Source organism: Hypanus sabinus, unplaced genomic scaffold (assembly GCF_030144855.1).
Source record: "Hypanus sabinus isolate sHypSab1 unplaced genomic scaffold, sHypSab1.hap1 scaffold_1477, whole genome shotgun sequence".
In the NCBI taxonomy this organism is placed as follows: domain Eukaryota; kingdom Metazoa; phylum Chordata; class Chondrichthyes; order Myliobatiformes; family Dasyatidae; genus Hypanus; species Hypanus sabinus.
In genome coordinates, this window is record NW_026779551.1 from 12513 (window position 1) to 28287 (window position 15775).

Below are 15775 nucleotides of genomic sequence, written 5' to 3' on the forward strand. Positions count from 1 at the left end.
CCGAAACGTTCACTTGCCCGGCACTGTGATCTTAAAAGAAAGGCCGCTGTGTTTGATGGTTACTTTGTACTCAACCTGACAAGTATAATTTCTACGGTCAACGTTGATTATAGACTCGGTGGCGTAGTCCTGTCCTGTCCATAACTTGTCCCATTGCGCCCTCTAGTGTCAGCATCTGTAACCATTGTTTCTGTAATCAGTAATCCGGAAGACAATTTGACGCAATGATCTACCTGCAAACTTACAGTTCACTTGAAGGTAGATCTCAGCGCGGTCACAAGTGAAATCATTGCTTACGGTACATTTATATTTTCCTGTGTCGTTTCTGTTAAGATGGGTTATGTTCAAATCAGCTTTTTCTGAAGATTGAGACTTCCTGTCATTATCCTGGACGGGTTTGTTATCATTTATACATGTTCTTCTTTGAGGAATTCCCTTGTTCGTCACAAGTGACTTCAACCTTAACGTTGTTTTCCACGGGACTTCAACTTCCACCCTGGGTAGATGATTCCTGAAATCAGAAAAGAATTTCCCAAACACATCGGATTCGAACGTGTAATTCTGTCCCATCCACAAATAGTAACGAAGCGGGTAAAAAATGCATCTTCACAACAGAAGGTCCAGATCTCCCCGGGAATCTTAATTTTTTCGTTAACAGTGTACACAGTTGCAAAGATGGGGAAGGTTCTCGGGACGGGAGAGGGTTACAGAGACAGATGGGAACAGCAATGGAGGTGTTTACAGAGACAGGGTGGTTGTAGGGGACAGAAATGGGGTGATGTGTAGTTCTTGCCGGGTGCTTCAGAAACAGGGAAGGGTAAAGGGGACGGGAGGTTCGGATAGAGGGGTGTACGGTCTTGACTGATTTACAGACAGAGAGCGGTGAGACCCGGCAAGGACTGGGAGACCCTGTTGCCGAGGACCTGAAAAATCGGGATCTCCCAGTGGTCACCCATCAGGACAAGTTACCTGAAGAGATCTTTCCTTTCACCAATAAACTGGATTTGACTGAATTTTATGACAACGTAGGCGCTGGGGTTGTTGGAAATATCAAGAAAAAGGACACCCCGGAATACACACAGGCGGTCAGGCAGCCCCTGTGGAGAAGGAGCATTAAAGATTTCAAGTTGAAATCCTCCGTCAGAACTGCTGGACGAATGTCTTCGTTCCCATGTCCGGCCCGCTCCGGTGAAGTTTCATTTAACATTTTAGTGCCGCTTTGTTGTTCCCCGCCTCTCCGTCCTGCATCGCAATGTCGACTTCTGCTTCTCTTTCCACAGATGCTGCCCGACCTGCTGAGTGTTTTCAGCGGTTTATGTTTCTACAATGTTATGTTACTCATACTCCCGGTAACTGGCTCCAAGATTGGTTCGCTCACTGTGTCCGGCGGCTGCATTTTATTCACAAAGGGGTAGCTTCCTTAACTTAGTGAAGTCAGGCTTGCACTGCTCGGGGATCTGTATTCTGAGAAACGCATCTACTTCTCAAAACGTCAGGAGTTTCACTCGACAATAGGTGGTGATGTCAAGTGAAGCTGCTACTGTGAAGAGCGGCTTTGAACGATCCTGATGACAAGCACCGGCCCTCGGTTACTGAGGCAGAAAGACCGACTTGGCACTCCATAACTTTAACCGGAGAGTTCTACCCGCTCTTTAGTTTTGTATCCTCTGGGAAATATGAAATATTATGCGCCTTGCCCTTAAATTGATATTTTAAATATCCGGCAAATTGACGTCGAAATAAATCCCTCCAGACCCTCCTGGAGGCGCTGTGGTCGATCACTGCGGGAGGTCCCAGCCGCGCAGGTCGTGGAGGTCGGAGAAGATCGAATAGCGGACCGCAGTCTTCGATGGTTGAGCTCCAACGATTGTGCACTGAACCCTGATAAGTTCTGGCGCCTTTTCTTTCTTTTCTTCTCTTTGATATAGATTGTATCGCTATTAAACACTTGGTTCTAGTAAGATATGTACAGGGTATTCTGTGAAAGTACCTGGTGTGCGGTTTGATAGTGTGTGTGCGAGATTTTGCTCAGGAGCACGTCACAGCATCCACGTACACGGGAGGCGCGGTTTGGCGGGTGGGCGGAATTTCCCCGCGACATACACCAGCCGATTGCGTGAGGGTTACATTTACAACCGTTATCCATGTCTCCCCCGTATGTCTGCCAGGTGTCACGTCTTCACTCCGAGATATCACTGAAGATCGAGACTCACTTCGTATCGAAGCCGCTGAGTTCTCTCACCTCAATCCAGACTCCGACATACAATGACGTCACCCTCATGGGTTCACCACCCTCATGCTTCCACCAACATTAGCCCTCTCAACTTTGCCCTGGGAGATAGAAACATTGATACACAGAAAACCTACAGCGCATTGCAGGCCCATCGGCCCACAAAGGGTGACCGAGAGTTAAATATTAGAACCACAAGGTACCCTCCCCCAGCTCTCCCCCCACCCCCTCATAAGCGGCAGCGTGCAACAATCCGCTCTCCGCCCCCACCGGCAAAAATGTCATCGGCACCCCCACCGATCACCGGTCAACAGCAAAGACACGGACTTGCAGTGACCCCGAAGACTTCGCCTTTCACCCGGTATTCGATATTCCACAGGTTCTCTCCCTAATCAGGGAGGAAGAGGTGCGAACATCTTCCCACCTTGACGGGAGTGGCCACCCCGATGCCCTTTTCCACAGCCAGCAGTTGCCAGGAACCACTTTCCCGCCCTCCGACGCACACCGCGGTCACAGAGGCACAAGTTGCATTTGGACAGCGCGGGAGGTGCGGGTGTGGGGGGTCCAAACATGGGCTTGGAGAAGGGATTATCCAGGCACTGGGAAGTGCAGAATTAGCGGTCGGGTTTGTAAAATAAACAACAATGTAGCGTAATCAAGGAGTCTTGGGAAATATAATAACACATTATGTTGACCAATACACAGTGAATTAACAAATTCTGATCCAGACCGGGACCGTGAGTAGAATATTAATACTAAGATGACGTTTTTGAGGTGTCTGAGATATTGCCAAAATGCAACACTCGATGGGTGATTGAATAAACACCCGGATATCTGGTGGGGTTGCAGAAGGTGCTTCCTTTGTTGTTGAACACGTGTCTCTTCAACGCTGTTATTCTCATGCAGTGTCACCGGCTGGTGCGTGGATGTGTCAAGGGCGCTCGGGTAAAATGGCTCCAAGTTAGAATCGCCTTCCCTTTGCGCGTCCATGGTTGCTATCTGATCAATTGACTCTGTCCTGGATTATATATTTTGCATCAGGAAACATTTTAAATCCTATTCAACTCAGATGCTCCACCATAGCGCAGCTGGTTGCAGTTCACTGGCCATTGTCAGATCATATTGAACAGAAACTTCAGATCACCATTTCCCCCGCACCCTGACTAACCCATCACTCAGAAACCACGCCAGAAGTTCCGGATTGGCCAGAAGCTTTGATGCCATTTTCCAACCTCTCCCCTTAGTGTCCAGAGTTCTTTCAAACTATCCGACCTAAATATCGTCTGAATTTCAAACCCACTATCTCTTCGTCAGAAATTAAAATAAAAAAGATTGGCAACAGACGGTCTAAGGAACTTATTCCTTCTTTCTGACTGACTCCCTGTGCTGAGGGCCGTGAACCCTGTCTGCAGTGCAATCAGGACCTGTACATCTGTGCTCTTGTCCAACCAAGTCCCCGCAAGTCACCACGTGGTTCACTGTCGTGACGTCATTATTGGCAAATCCTAACTACAGCTGACAAATGCTCATCAGTTAATTGTTCCCAAAACACGTTTATACGAGTTGCAATTTCTTTAATGAGTTACTTTAATCCATAAAGGATATCGGGCGGACTGTTGAAGTTAACGCACTTACATTTCCAAAGTGAACTCAGGTCGGCCAGTCGGCAGATAGAGCCTGTTCCCCTGCTTCAGGAGATCTCGGCCGAAGTGACTGCAACCTCAGACTTACAGTTGGTGGGCATCAGAAACGGACGGACACGACTGCACTCTGTGATAACTGACACCGTAACTGCCATACCTTTGGCAGCTTGCAGAAGTGAATTGGAGACGTGAACCAGAACTCGATTACGTGGGGTTTCTATGCTCCCGTCGAAGAGACACCACACTGAAACAAAAAAAAAATCTGTTCTGAGATGCCCAATCCGTGTAATCAGTGCTTGCATTCAATGAGAGGCAGCTTTGCAAATATGAATATTTAGAAGACATTGTCAAGGTTTAACGAGCTCACAGAGGTAAATTGAGGAAGAAAGCAAATGGCAGAGGAAGTTGGCGAATACTGTTTTGCACTTGTGGGAGAACAGGTGCGGAGAGAAAGCAGACTCTGAAGGAAATTAACATCTATTTATAAGCACGACTCTTGGATGTAAACCAGAACTTGTTTACTCAGAGTGTTTCCATGTTCCAGTTTGAGAGAGACCACCCTGAAAAAAATCTCCCCACAGCTAATGTTCTAAAGATTCCTAACCGATATAAACTCTGCTTGCCTTCAACAAAAGCAAGGTTTGCAATTGGGTATATTTAGAAAAGATTGTCAAGGGTTAAAATTCGGTTCTTTGTAAAAGAGCGGCCAGAAGTAAATTGAGGAAGAAGGCAAATAGCTGAGGAGGTTGGCGCATATTGTTTTGTACTTGTGAGGAAGGCGGAACTTTGTGAGGGAACAGGTGCGGAGAGAAAGCAGAGTCTAAATGATACTGACATATGTTTATAAGCTCGACTCTTGGATCTGACCATCTGCAACAGGAAGTTTCACAAGGTCTGACAATAGAGTGTACTGAGCCTTTGGTTGTACTCTTCTCCAATTCCTTATGTATTACCGAATTTGCTACAGAGCGCGGTGAAGGAGACTTCGCTATTTCATGAAAGCGGAAGAAGGAGAAACGGAGAAATGAGGCGGGGTAAGTTTGACCTCTAGCTTGGGGAATTTGCAGCGGTCTGCTATTGAGGAAACAGAACATGCACCTGAGAAATTAAGACTACAGCAGGTCACGCACAAAATGCATTATTGGAAAGGACAGGAGAGACAGTGTGAAAATTCTGGACATCTGGAGCAAGACACAAAAAATGCTGAGAACTCAGCGGTCATGCAATATCTGTGGGGGGTAATGAGCCGTCACGGGTCGTGTCTAGACCCTGCAACGTGGGCGGTGAGATAGATTACAAAGTCGGCTGGTGCAAGATCTGGTGGAGGATAAGTGAATCAAGTAAGAGGTTTTGATGGGCAGTTGCGACGGGCAGAGAGTCGAAATGGTGTAAGAAAAAGTATCAAAGAATTCTCCACTGTCAACTTCTGAATGATAAAGAGGGCGATATTTATATAAAGTGTCGAGAGTGGAGGTTGCGATGGGAGCTGACACGTGACAGAGGTGTCCAGTTAAACGCGGCTGATTGGAAGATGGGGTGACGTCAGATGTGTAAACATGGAGACCACGGCAGGGGTTGAGAGGTGATGGACAGTGGCAACAAGGGGAGGTGGAGATGTAACTTGACAGTAAAGCCAGGGTAAATCATGGGACCCCTGGAGGGTGAAAAGCAGAGCTGATGCGCACTTTGAGCGGAAAGACACTGTGGGTGTGTGAGTAATGCAAGACTGAGTCAGGGGTGAGAGTAATTAGGCTCGGTAACAGGGGGCCGGAGTGTTTGATCTGTACAGGAGGTTCCAGGTGGCGCAGAACAGACTGCAGGTAAAGCTCACCTGTTTTGTTTTGTGATTTACAGCAAAGAAACAAGCTCTTCAGCCAACACACGCAAAATGCTGGTGGAACCCTGCAGGCCAGGCAGCATCTATAGAGAGAAGCGTTGTAGACGTTTCGGGCCGAGACCCTTCGTCAGGACTGACTGAAAGGAAAGGTACTAAGAGATTTGAAAGTAGGAGGGGGAGGGGGAAATGCGAAACCTGAGTGTGATGTGCTCTGGATTCCATGTGTGATGTCCTTCAGGCACTGCGAGGTTGCAAAAATGTTATGTACTTTCATTATCCAAAGTACTTGTTATAAACCCACAAGGATCTTTGTCTTCAGAGCATCTCACAGTTGCATGCCAAAGTAACGGTGTTCCCCACATTGCCCAACAAAATCCTCCTGAATATCAGCATTAACAAAACAAATGACATTTAATCACTATTTTTGCAAAGTAGCTTTTGTTCAGTGTATCAGCGGGAACAGCGACTGTTTTTGCAAAACGTCCCCTTAAAGATCAGCATTAACACAACAGCAACTAACAAGCGAAAGACATGCTACCCGTTGCAGATCAAATGTAAAGGCGCGATAATGCAGAGATGTCTCTCATTTATAGCCCCAATATTATTTCCTACATATGCGACGGGTATTGCTGTATTAGGCAGCTTCACTTCGAAAAATTTCAGTGACTGCGCATGACAAAAGGAGAAACACAACTGCACACGGCGATAAAAGACGCCGGCGGCAACACAGTGACGGCCGGAATTTCACTGGCAAAGTTGAAAGAGCGTCAGTGCAGAAGTCAGGCAGGACGCTGTCACCACGAGGGGGCAGTGTGGAAGATACAGACATGAGTTCAGAATGGGTGCATTGGTCACGCGCGTCACTGAGCCGCCCAACTTTGTAGTCAGATTCAATCTCGAGTATCTTTTCTGTGTCCTTAACATCGCCCGTCCGATTTAAAAACGTTGCACTACTGGCGATATAGGGCGACAATTTCCGGCAGCTCACTAATCTACAAGATGTACATTTCCTTAACTTTTATCGCAGCAGTCTTCGGCCAATTAAGCACAAAAAAAGACACGCGAATTCTATACATGCACCGGCGATCATATGAAGTCCACGTGAACAGCAACGAGTCGTCAAAGATAAACTCCCAGCCATGCAAGTACTGCACCTGGAAGTGAGCGTAATTCCGCCAGAGAAGCGAGATTGACCAGGGGAGGACGGGGTGCGGTGGGTATCAGACCAGAATGAAGCTACGGGAACACGACCACTGTTCCACCGCATTTTCCTGGCCAATGTACATTCATTAGAGATTAGAGCACAGGGCCTAAGTACAAGATTGCTGTTTCGAAGGGACACAGAGGATTTCTGAGTCCTGTCTTTCACTGAGACGGCTCACTGCCATACTGTGAATGTCGCGCTCCAAACCAAAGGGTTATCAGTCCATCAGGCAGACCGATAGGCTGCTTCAGATAAGAACAGAGCAGCGGCGACTCCTTCATGATAAACCATGGATTCGGAGCACAACTGGGTGTCTCCTCCATGTCCACTGAATAGGCGTTCCGATCCTCTAACTGAGGATCACCAATCGCTATTGTACTCCCCTTTCACCATCCCATTCTGGGCCACAGAGCCAGTCTCAGTACCTTCCTCCTGGTAATTTCCACTCCCAGCAAACCACCAAATGCATCCTGCTATTGAGGTGTACGGCCACAAGGGGTCACTGCTCCGGCTGCCTATCCCCTCTGCCTCTCCTGCAGGTTACCTGTGATCCTGTCGCCTTCCTCTCGGGTGGCTCCCTCCCTGTAGCATCTGCCTATCACCACCTCATTGTCCCGTGTGAGTCAAAGCTCATGGAGCAGCAGCTCCCGTTCATGGGACATGCACCCGATGGACATTGTGCGGGTCTGTTTATGTATTTATGCGGGATAGAGGCGGTATCCCAGTTTCTCTAAATCTCACACAAGGTACATGACACTGACCCCACTCCAGCAATGGCCGTTCCAACAATGGAGAATCCTTCTACATCTGGCAGGCCAATTCAGAGAAGTCCCGTCATTGCTGTCATAACCGCCAAGTGGCGGAACGCGTCCTCAGTACATTAATAAGTAATATATGCATACAATGTACATGACATTTCGGTAAGTAAACCAGCGAATGAACGAGTAAGTAAATGAAATAATGAAAAAGTAAACTAACTATCAAATAAAAAAAAGAATTATGAGCTCGCTTTCATGGGTCCATGTACCGCTCAAAAAAAACTGATTGCAGAAGATATTGGTAGCTCATTGAGCGTGGGTCTTCCGGCTCATGTACCTACCTTCCGGATGGCGATAACGACATGGGAATATATTCAGGATGGTGGCAATGAGAAGAAAGCATATTCCGTTTTGTACTAATAGGAAGGTTGTATATCCCGAATGGTTGTAATGGGACAAGAGCATATACCTGACGGTAATCACCCTTAACTATGGACCTGGTATTCCTGAGGAACCACCTTTTGAAGATTTTCTCGATTATGAAGAGGTTTGCACTGTGATGAATGTGATTGTTGTACACAAGCCTCTGCAATCTGTGTCGATCCTGTGCATTGCAGCCTGCACACCAGACGGTGATGGAAACAGTCAGAATACTCTCCGCCTTGCATGTGCGAACATTTCCCAGTTTTTGGTGACATACCCATACCAAATCTCTTCAAGCTTTGTGGGCCGAAGGGCCTTTATTGTGCTGTAGGCTTTCTCCGTTTCTATGTTTCTATCCCCTAATGGAATACAGCCGCTGACGTGCCTTTATTTGTGAATGCATAACTATGTGAGGCCAAGCAGAGATTCTCTCAGAAGGAGCTTAAACCTGCTCACTCTCACCAACGCCGACCCTTCAATGAGGACTGGTGTGTGATCTCCCGACAACTCCTTCGCGGAGTTCACAGTCACATTCTTGGTCTTGCTGTCTCTGTGTTCAAGATTATTGCGGCGACAACACTCACCCAGTCTACCTATCCCGGAGGGAGGTAGTTTTGAGGAAATTTCCACATGATCTGGTAGAGGACAACACCAGAGTATCGAGGGCCGAATAGCCTTCTGCTTCTCTAGCGTTTTAGGTTCGTTCATTCTCCGCCCTTTCGCTCTGCGCTACAGTCAGCTCCGGCTTTTCAGATAACGGGCTCTCGGGATCTCTCATGGAGACCAGGAAATGGCGCGCGGATGACGTTCACTTTACTCTCTCCCTTTCTCTTCATGTCGGTGGGTGAGAGAAACTCTCTTTGAGATCATTATCGGATTCCACACAGCAGCAGATAGTTGTAGAACAGCTCACAGGATTTGATGTAGATTCGAGCAAAGTACAGACTCTCTGATCCAATCAGCGCTGCCGCTTGTGACGTCAGAATCCAGATATCTGACCCGCAAACCAGGAAGTGCGGCTCAGTCTCCGAGTGTAACAGAGATCGGCGCTGCTCTCTCGGGATGTCGGGACTGGCCTTCGCAGCTCTCGTTCTTTGTCTCCACATAACGGCGGGTGAGGGTCACTCTCTCGATCCCTCGGTGGTCGGATAACCATCAGAGTGGCGGGTGGTCGGAGGCATGAAGATCAGGTTATAAGGAATGAAGAAGAGATTATAATAATCGATCTTACTGAGTTCCCAACAGATCCCTGGTATCTGTACAGATTGTGTTAAGTACAGATCCCAAGTCTTTCCGCGTCTGTCGCTTTTCCCTCATATGATTTTCTCTTTCTCAGGTGAGTCCCAGCAGTTTACTACTATCGTTGAGCACAGCCAGATAAATGTCGCCGTTGGGGGTACGTCGCCAGCTAGTAGCCCCCAAACCTCAGCGACCGTCAATCTACGTGCCACTGGTAATTGAGACAGAGTCATGCGATCTCGGACTATAACTTTCATTTTATTCCTATGGTGAAAGAAAACCTTTACGGTGGTCGCAGAACCTGGACTCCAGTGAACTCTGCCAGACCTGCTCTCGGACTGTTCAGTTCTCACTGTTGTGCGTGGCTGTGTATCGCCGTTTCTGTTTGCAGGCTGCTCGCACTTGCCCGTGCCGGATGTCAGTTTCGTCTTCAAGGCCATCAAGTAATCACTTGTGCTGTATTTTACTCTTTTTTTGAAAACGGACTGTTTCTTAAGTCAGCTGGAACTGATTAATTCTTAATCATATACCTCAAAGTTGAACGACGCTATCCTCCCCAGTGTTGCCCATATGTCTATGACAGTATAGAAACATAGAACACCGACAGCACAATACAGGCCCTTCGGCCCACAAGTTTGTACCGAACATGTCCCTGCCTTAGGATTTGCCCGGCTTACATACAACCTACATTTTTCTAATCTCCACGTACCTATCCAAAAGTCTCTTTAAAGCCCCTATCGTATCCGCCTCCACCACGTTGCCGGCAGCCCATTGCACGCAATCACCTCTCTCCGAGTACAAAAACTTACCCCTGACATCTCCTCTGAACGTACTCCCCAGCAGCTTAAACCTGCTTCCTCTTGTGGCAAACAACAAAAGAGAATGATGTGCAAAGGGACTTGTCAGTCCTCTGTGTAGGATTGTCTCAAGGTTAATGTAGAGGTTGAGTCTCTTGTGAGGAAGGGAAATGCGATGCTAGCATTCATTTCAAGAGGACAAGAATATAAAAGTCACCATATAATATTGAAAGTTTATAAAGCTCCGGTGAAGCCTCAATTGGAGTATTGTGAGCGGTTTTTGGCCCCTTACCCGAGAATGCATGTGCTGAAATTAGTGAGGGTTCAAAAAGGGTTCACGGAAATGATTCCAGAATTGAATGACTTGTCATAATATGACCCTTTAATGACTCTGAGCCTGTATTCACTAGAATCCAGAAGAGATGAGAGGAAGGAAACTGTCTATCAGGTCACCCCTCATTCCTCTGAATTCCAGTGAATACAGACCCAAAGCATCAAATGCTCGTCATATGAGAACAATAGACTCATGTGAGTGAACTTCCTTTGAATCCTTTCAGTTTCAACACATCCTTTCCAGGAACAGTGCCCCAAATCTGCTCACAATACTCCAGGTGAGGCCTCACTGGTGCTTAAACAGTTGAAAGGTCACGTCTTTGTTTTTACAATCCCGTCCACATGAAATGAATGCTAACACCGCCTTCTCCCTGTATTCCTTGATGCCCTGACCAATAGAAAATCTATCAACCTCTGCGTTAATTATACATAAACACAAGGTCTCAACCCCTGCTTGTGGCAAACAATTCCACGGATTTACAACCTCTGCTGAAGAAATACCTTTTCAGCTCCGTTCTGAAATGAGGATTCTCTATTTTTAGCTCTGTCACCTTGACATTGACTCTCCCACCACAGGAATCATCCTCTCTATAGGAAACTATAGGTACATAATCATCCACTATAGGAAGCATCCTGTTCACATCCACACTATCTGTGTCCTCTGGTCCGAGACGCCCCCACTATAGGAAACATCCTCTCCACATCCACTCTATCTGTGTCCTCTGGTCCTAGACTCCACCACTATAGGAAACATCCTCTCCACATCCACTCTGTGTCCTCTGGTCCGAGACTCCCCCAGTATAGGAAACATCCTCTCCACATCCACTCTATCTGTGTCCACTGGTCCTAGACTCTCCCACTATAGGAAATATCCTCTCCACATCCACTCTCTGTGTCCACTGTTCCTAGACTCCCCCACTGTAGGAAACATCCTCTCCACATCCACTCTGTCTGTGTCCACTGGTTCTAGACTCTCCAACTATGGGAAAAATCCTCTCCACATCCACTCTGTGTGTGTCCTCTGGTACTAGACTACCCCACTATAGGAAGCATCCTCTCCACATCCATTATTCAAAGAATTCCAAAGGATTGTTCAGGCAAGATTTCCCGCTTTGGGATGCTGACTGCAGCCAATTTTATCACATGCCTCCAAGTGCCCTGAGACATAACCCTTAATGATCGACTCCTTTCCAAACAGTTCTGGCCAACTCCCGTCCCGTGAGTCTGTAATTCAATTTAACCCATTGCTATACTGATACAAGTGACTTCAGCTTCTCCTTCACAAATTTCAGGGTGAATTCGATCCTATTATAAACAACATCTTGTAGTTGTTTGTTTACATTTCCCTTAAGGTCTCTATCCAATTCTGGATCTTTGCTCAACATCACATCCGGAATAGATGATCCTCTACTGGGCTCAACCATCAGCTGCCTTGAATCCCCAGCTCGCAGGCACTCTACAAGATCGCCCAGCTGGAATCCAGCACCAACCTGATTTTCCCAATCTATCTTCCTATTGAAATCCCTCCTTACTTATTGTAACCTTGCCCTGTTGACGCTTGTGACGTCAGAATCCAGCTATCTGACCCGCAAACCAGGAAGTGCGGCTCAGTCTCCGAGTGTAACAGAGATCGGCGCTGCTCTCTCGGGATGTCGTGACTGGCCTTCGCAGCTCTCGTTCTTTGTCTCCACATAACGGCGTGTGATGGTCACTCTCTCCAACCCTCGGTGGTCGGATAACCATCAGAGTGGCGGGTAGTAGGAGGCATGAAGTTCGGGTTATAAGAAATGAAGATGAGATTATAATAATCGATCTTACTGAGTTCTCAACAGATCCCTGATATCTGTACAGATTGTGTTAAGTACAGATCCCAAGTCTTTCCGCGTCTGTCGCTTTTCCCTCATATGATTTTCTCTTTCTCAGGTGAGTCCCAGCAGTTTACTATTATCGTTGAGCACAGCGAGATAAATGTCGCCGTTGGGGGTACGTCGCCAGCTAGTAGCCCCCAAACCTCAGCGACCGTCATTCTGCGTGTCACTGGTAAGTGAGACAGAGTCATGCGATCTCGGACTATAACTTTCATTTTATTCCTGTGGTGAAAGAAAACCTTTCCGGTGGTCGCAGAACCTGGACTCCAGTGAACTCTGCCAGACCTGCTCTCGGACTGTTCAGTTCTCACTGTTGTGTGTGGCTGTGTATCTCCGTTTCTGTTTGCAGGCTGCTCGCACTTGCCCGTGCCGGATGTCAGTTTCGTCTTCAAGTCCATCAAGTAATCACTTGTGCTGTATTTTACTCTTTTTTTGAAAACGGACTGTTTCTTAAGTCAGCTGGAACTGATTAATTCTTAATCATATACCTCAAAGTTGAACGACGCTATCCTCCCCAGTGCTGCCCACATGTCTATGACAGTATAGAAACATAGAACACCGACAGCACAATACAGGCCCTTCGGCCCACAAGTTTGTACCGAACATGTCCCTGCCTTAGAATTTGCCCGGCTTACATATAACTTTCATTTTTCTAATCTCCACGTGCCTATCCAAAAGTCTCTTTAAAGCCCCTATCGTATCCGCCTCCACCACGTTGCCGGCAGCCCATTGCAAGCAATCACCTCTCTCTGAGTACAAAAACTTACCCCTGGCATCTCCTCTGTACGTACTCCCCAGCAGCTTAAACCTGCTTCCTCTTGTGGCAAACAACAAAAGAGAATGATGTGCACAGGGACTTGTCAGTCCTCTGTGTAGGATTGTCTCAAGGTTAATGTAGAGGTTGAGTCTGTTGTGAGGAAGGGAAATGCGATGCTAGCATTCATTTCAAGAGGACAAGAATATAAAAGTCACCATATAATATTGAAAGTTTATAAAGCTCCGGTGAAGCCTCAATTGGAGTATTGTGAGCAGTTTTTGGCCCCTTACCCGAGAATGCATGTGCTAAAATTAGTGAGGGTTCAAAGGGGATTCACGGAAATGATTCCAGGATTGAATGACTTGTCATAATATGAGCCTTTAATGTCTCTGAGCCTGTATTCACTAGAATCCAGAAGAGCTGAGAGGAAGGAAACTGTTATCAGGTCACCCCTCATTCTTCTGAATTCCAGTGAATACAGACCCAAAGCATCAAATGTTCGTCATATGAAAACAATAGACTCATGTGAGTGAACTTCCTTTGAAGCCCTTCAGTTTCAACACATCCTTTCCAGGAACAGTGCCCCAAATCTGCTCAGAATACTCCAGGCGAGGCCTCACTGGTATATCCTCCCCAGTGCTGCCCACATGTCTATGACAGTATAGAAACATAGAACACCGACAGCACAATACAGGCCCTTCGGCCCACAAGTTTGTACCGAACATGTCCCTGCCTTAGAATTTGCCAGGCTTACATTTAACCTCCATTTTTCTAAGCTCCACGTACCTATCCAAAAGTCTCTTTAAAGCCCCTATCGTACCCACCTCCACCACTTTGCCTGCAGCCCATTCCACGCACTCACCACTCTCTGAGTAAAAAACTTACCCCTGATATCTCCTCTGTACGTACTCCCCAGCAGCTTAAACATGTTTCCTCTTGTGGCATCCATTTCATCCCTGGGGAAAAGCCTCTGACTATACACAAGATCAATGCATCTCACCATTTTGTACAGCATCAGGTCACCTCTCATCATCCACCCCTCCGAGGAGAAGAGGCCGAGTTCACTCAACCTATTCTCATAAGCCATGCTCCCTAACCCAGGCAACAACCTTGTAAATTTCCTCTGAACCCTTTCGATGGCTTCCAATTCCTTCTTGTAGTGAGGCGACCAGAATATTGACAGCATTCTGCAGTCCTCTGTGTAGGATTGTCTAAAGGTTAATTTAGAGGTTGAGTCTGTTGTGAGGAAGGGAAATGCGATGCTAGCATTCATTTCAAGAGGACAAGAATATAAAAGTCACCATGTAATATTTAAAGTTTATAAAGCTCTGGTGAGGCCTCAGTTGGAGTATTGTGAGAAGTTTTTGGCCCCTTACCCGATAATGCATGTGCTGAGAGTTGAGAGGAAGGAAACTGTCTATCAGTTCACCCCTCATTCTTCTGAATTCCTGTGAATACAGACCCAAAGCATCAAATGTTCGTCATATGAAAACAATAGACTCATGTGAGCGAACTTCCTTTGAAGCCTTTGAGTTTTAACACATCCTTTCCAAGAACAGTGCCCCAAATCTGCTCACAATACTCCAGCTGATGCCTCACTGGTGCTTAAAAAGTTGAAAGTTCACATAATTGCTTTTACAATCCCGTCCACATGAAATGAATGCTAACACCGCCTTCTCCCTGTATTCCTTGATGCCCTGACCAATAGAAAATCCATCAACCTCTGCGTTAATTATACATAAACACTTGGTCTCAACCCCTGCTTGTGGCAAACAATTCCACGGATTTACAACCTCTTCTGAAAAAATACCTTTTCAGCTCCGTTCTGAAATGAGGATTCTCTATTTTTAGCTCTGTCACCTTGACATTGACTCTCCTAACACAGGAATCATCCTCTCTATAGGAAACTATAGGTACATAATCATCCACTCTTGGTAGCATCCTGTTCACATCCACTCTATCTGTGTCCTCTGGTCCTAGACTCCCCACTGTAGGAAACTTCCTCTCCACATCCACTCTATCTGTGTCCTCTGGTCCTAGACTCCCCCACTATAGGAAACATCCTCTCCACATCCACTCTATCTGTGTCCTCTGGTCCTAGACTCACCCACTATAGGAAACATCCTCTCCACATCCACTCTATCTGTGTCGTCTGATCCTAGACTCCCCCACTACAGGAACCATCCTCTCCACATCCACTCTATCTGTGTCCTCTGGTCCTAGACGTCCCCACTCTAGGAAATATCCTCTCCACATCTACTCTATCTGTGTCCACTGGTCCTAGACTCTCCCACTATAAGAAACATCCTCTCCACATCCCTCCATGTGTGTCCTCTGGTACTAGACTCCCCCACTATAGGAAACATCCTCTCCACATCCACTCTATCTGTGTCCTCTGGTCCTAGACTCCCCCACTATAGGAAACATCCTCTCCACATCCACTCTATCTGTGTCCTCTGGTCCTAGACTCCCCCACTATAGGAAACATCCTCTCCACATCCACTCTATCTGTGTCCTCTGGTCCTAGACTCACCCACTATAGGAAACATCCTCTCCACATCCGCTCTATCTGTGTCGTCTGATCCTAGACTCCCCCACTACAGGAACCATCCTCTCCACATCCACTCTATCTGTGTCCTCTGGTCCAAGACGTCCCCACTCTAGGAAATATCCTCTCCACATCTAC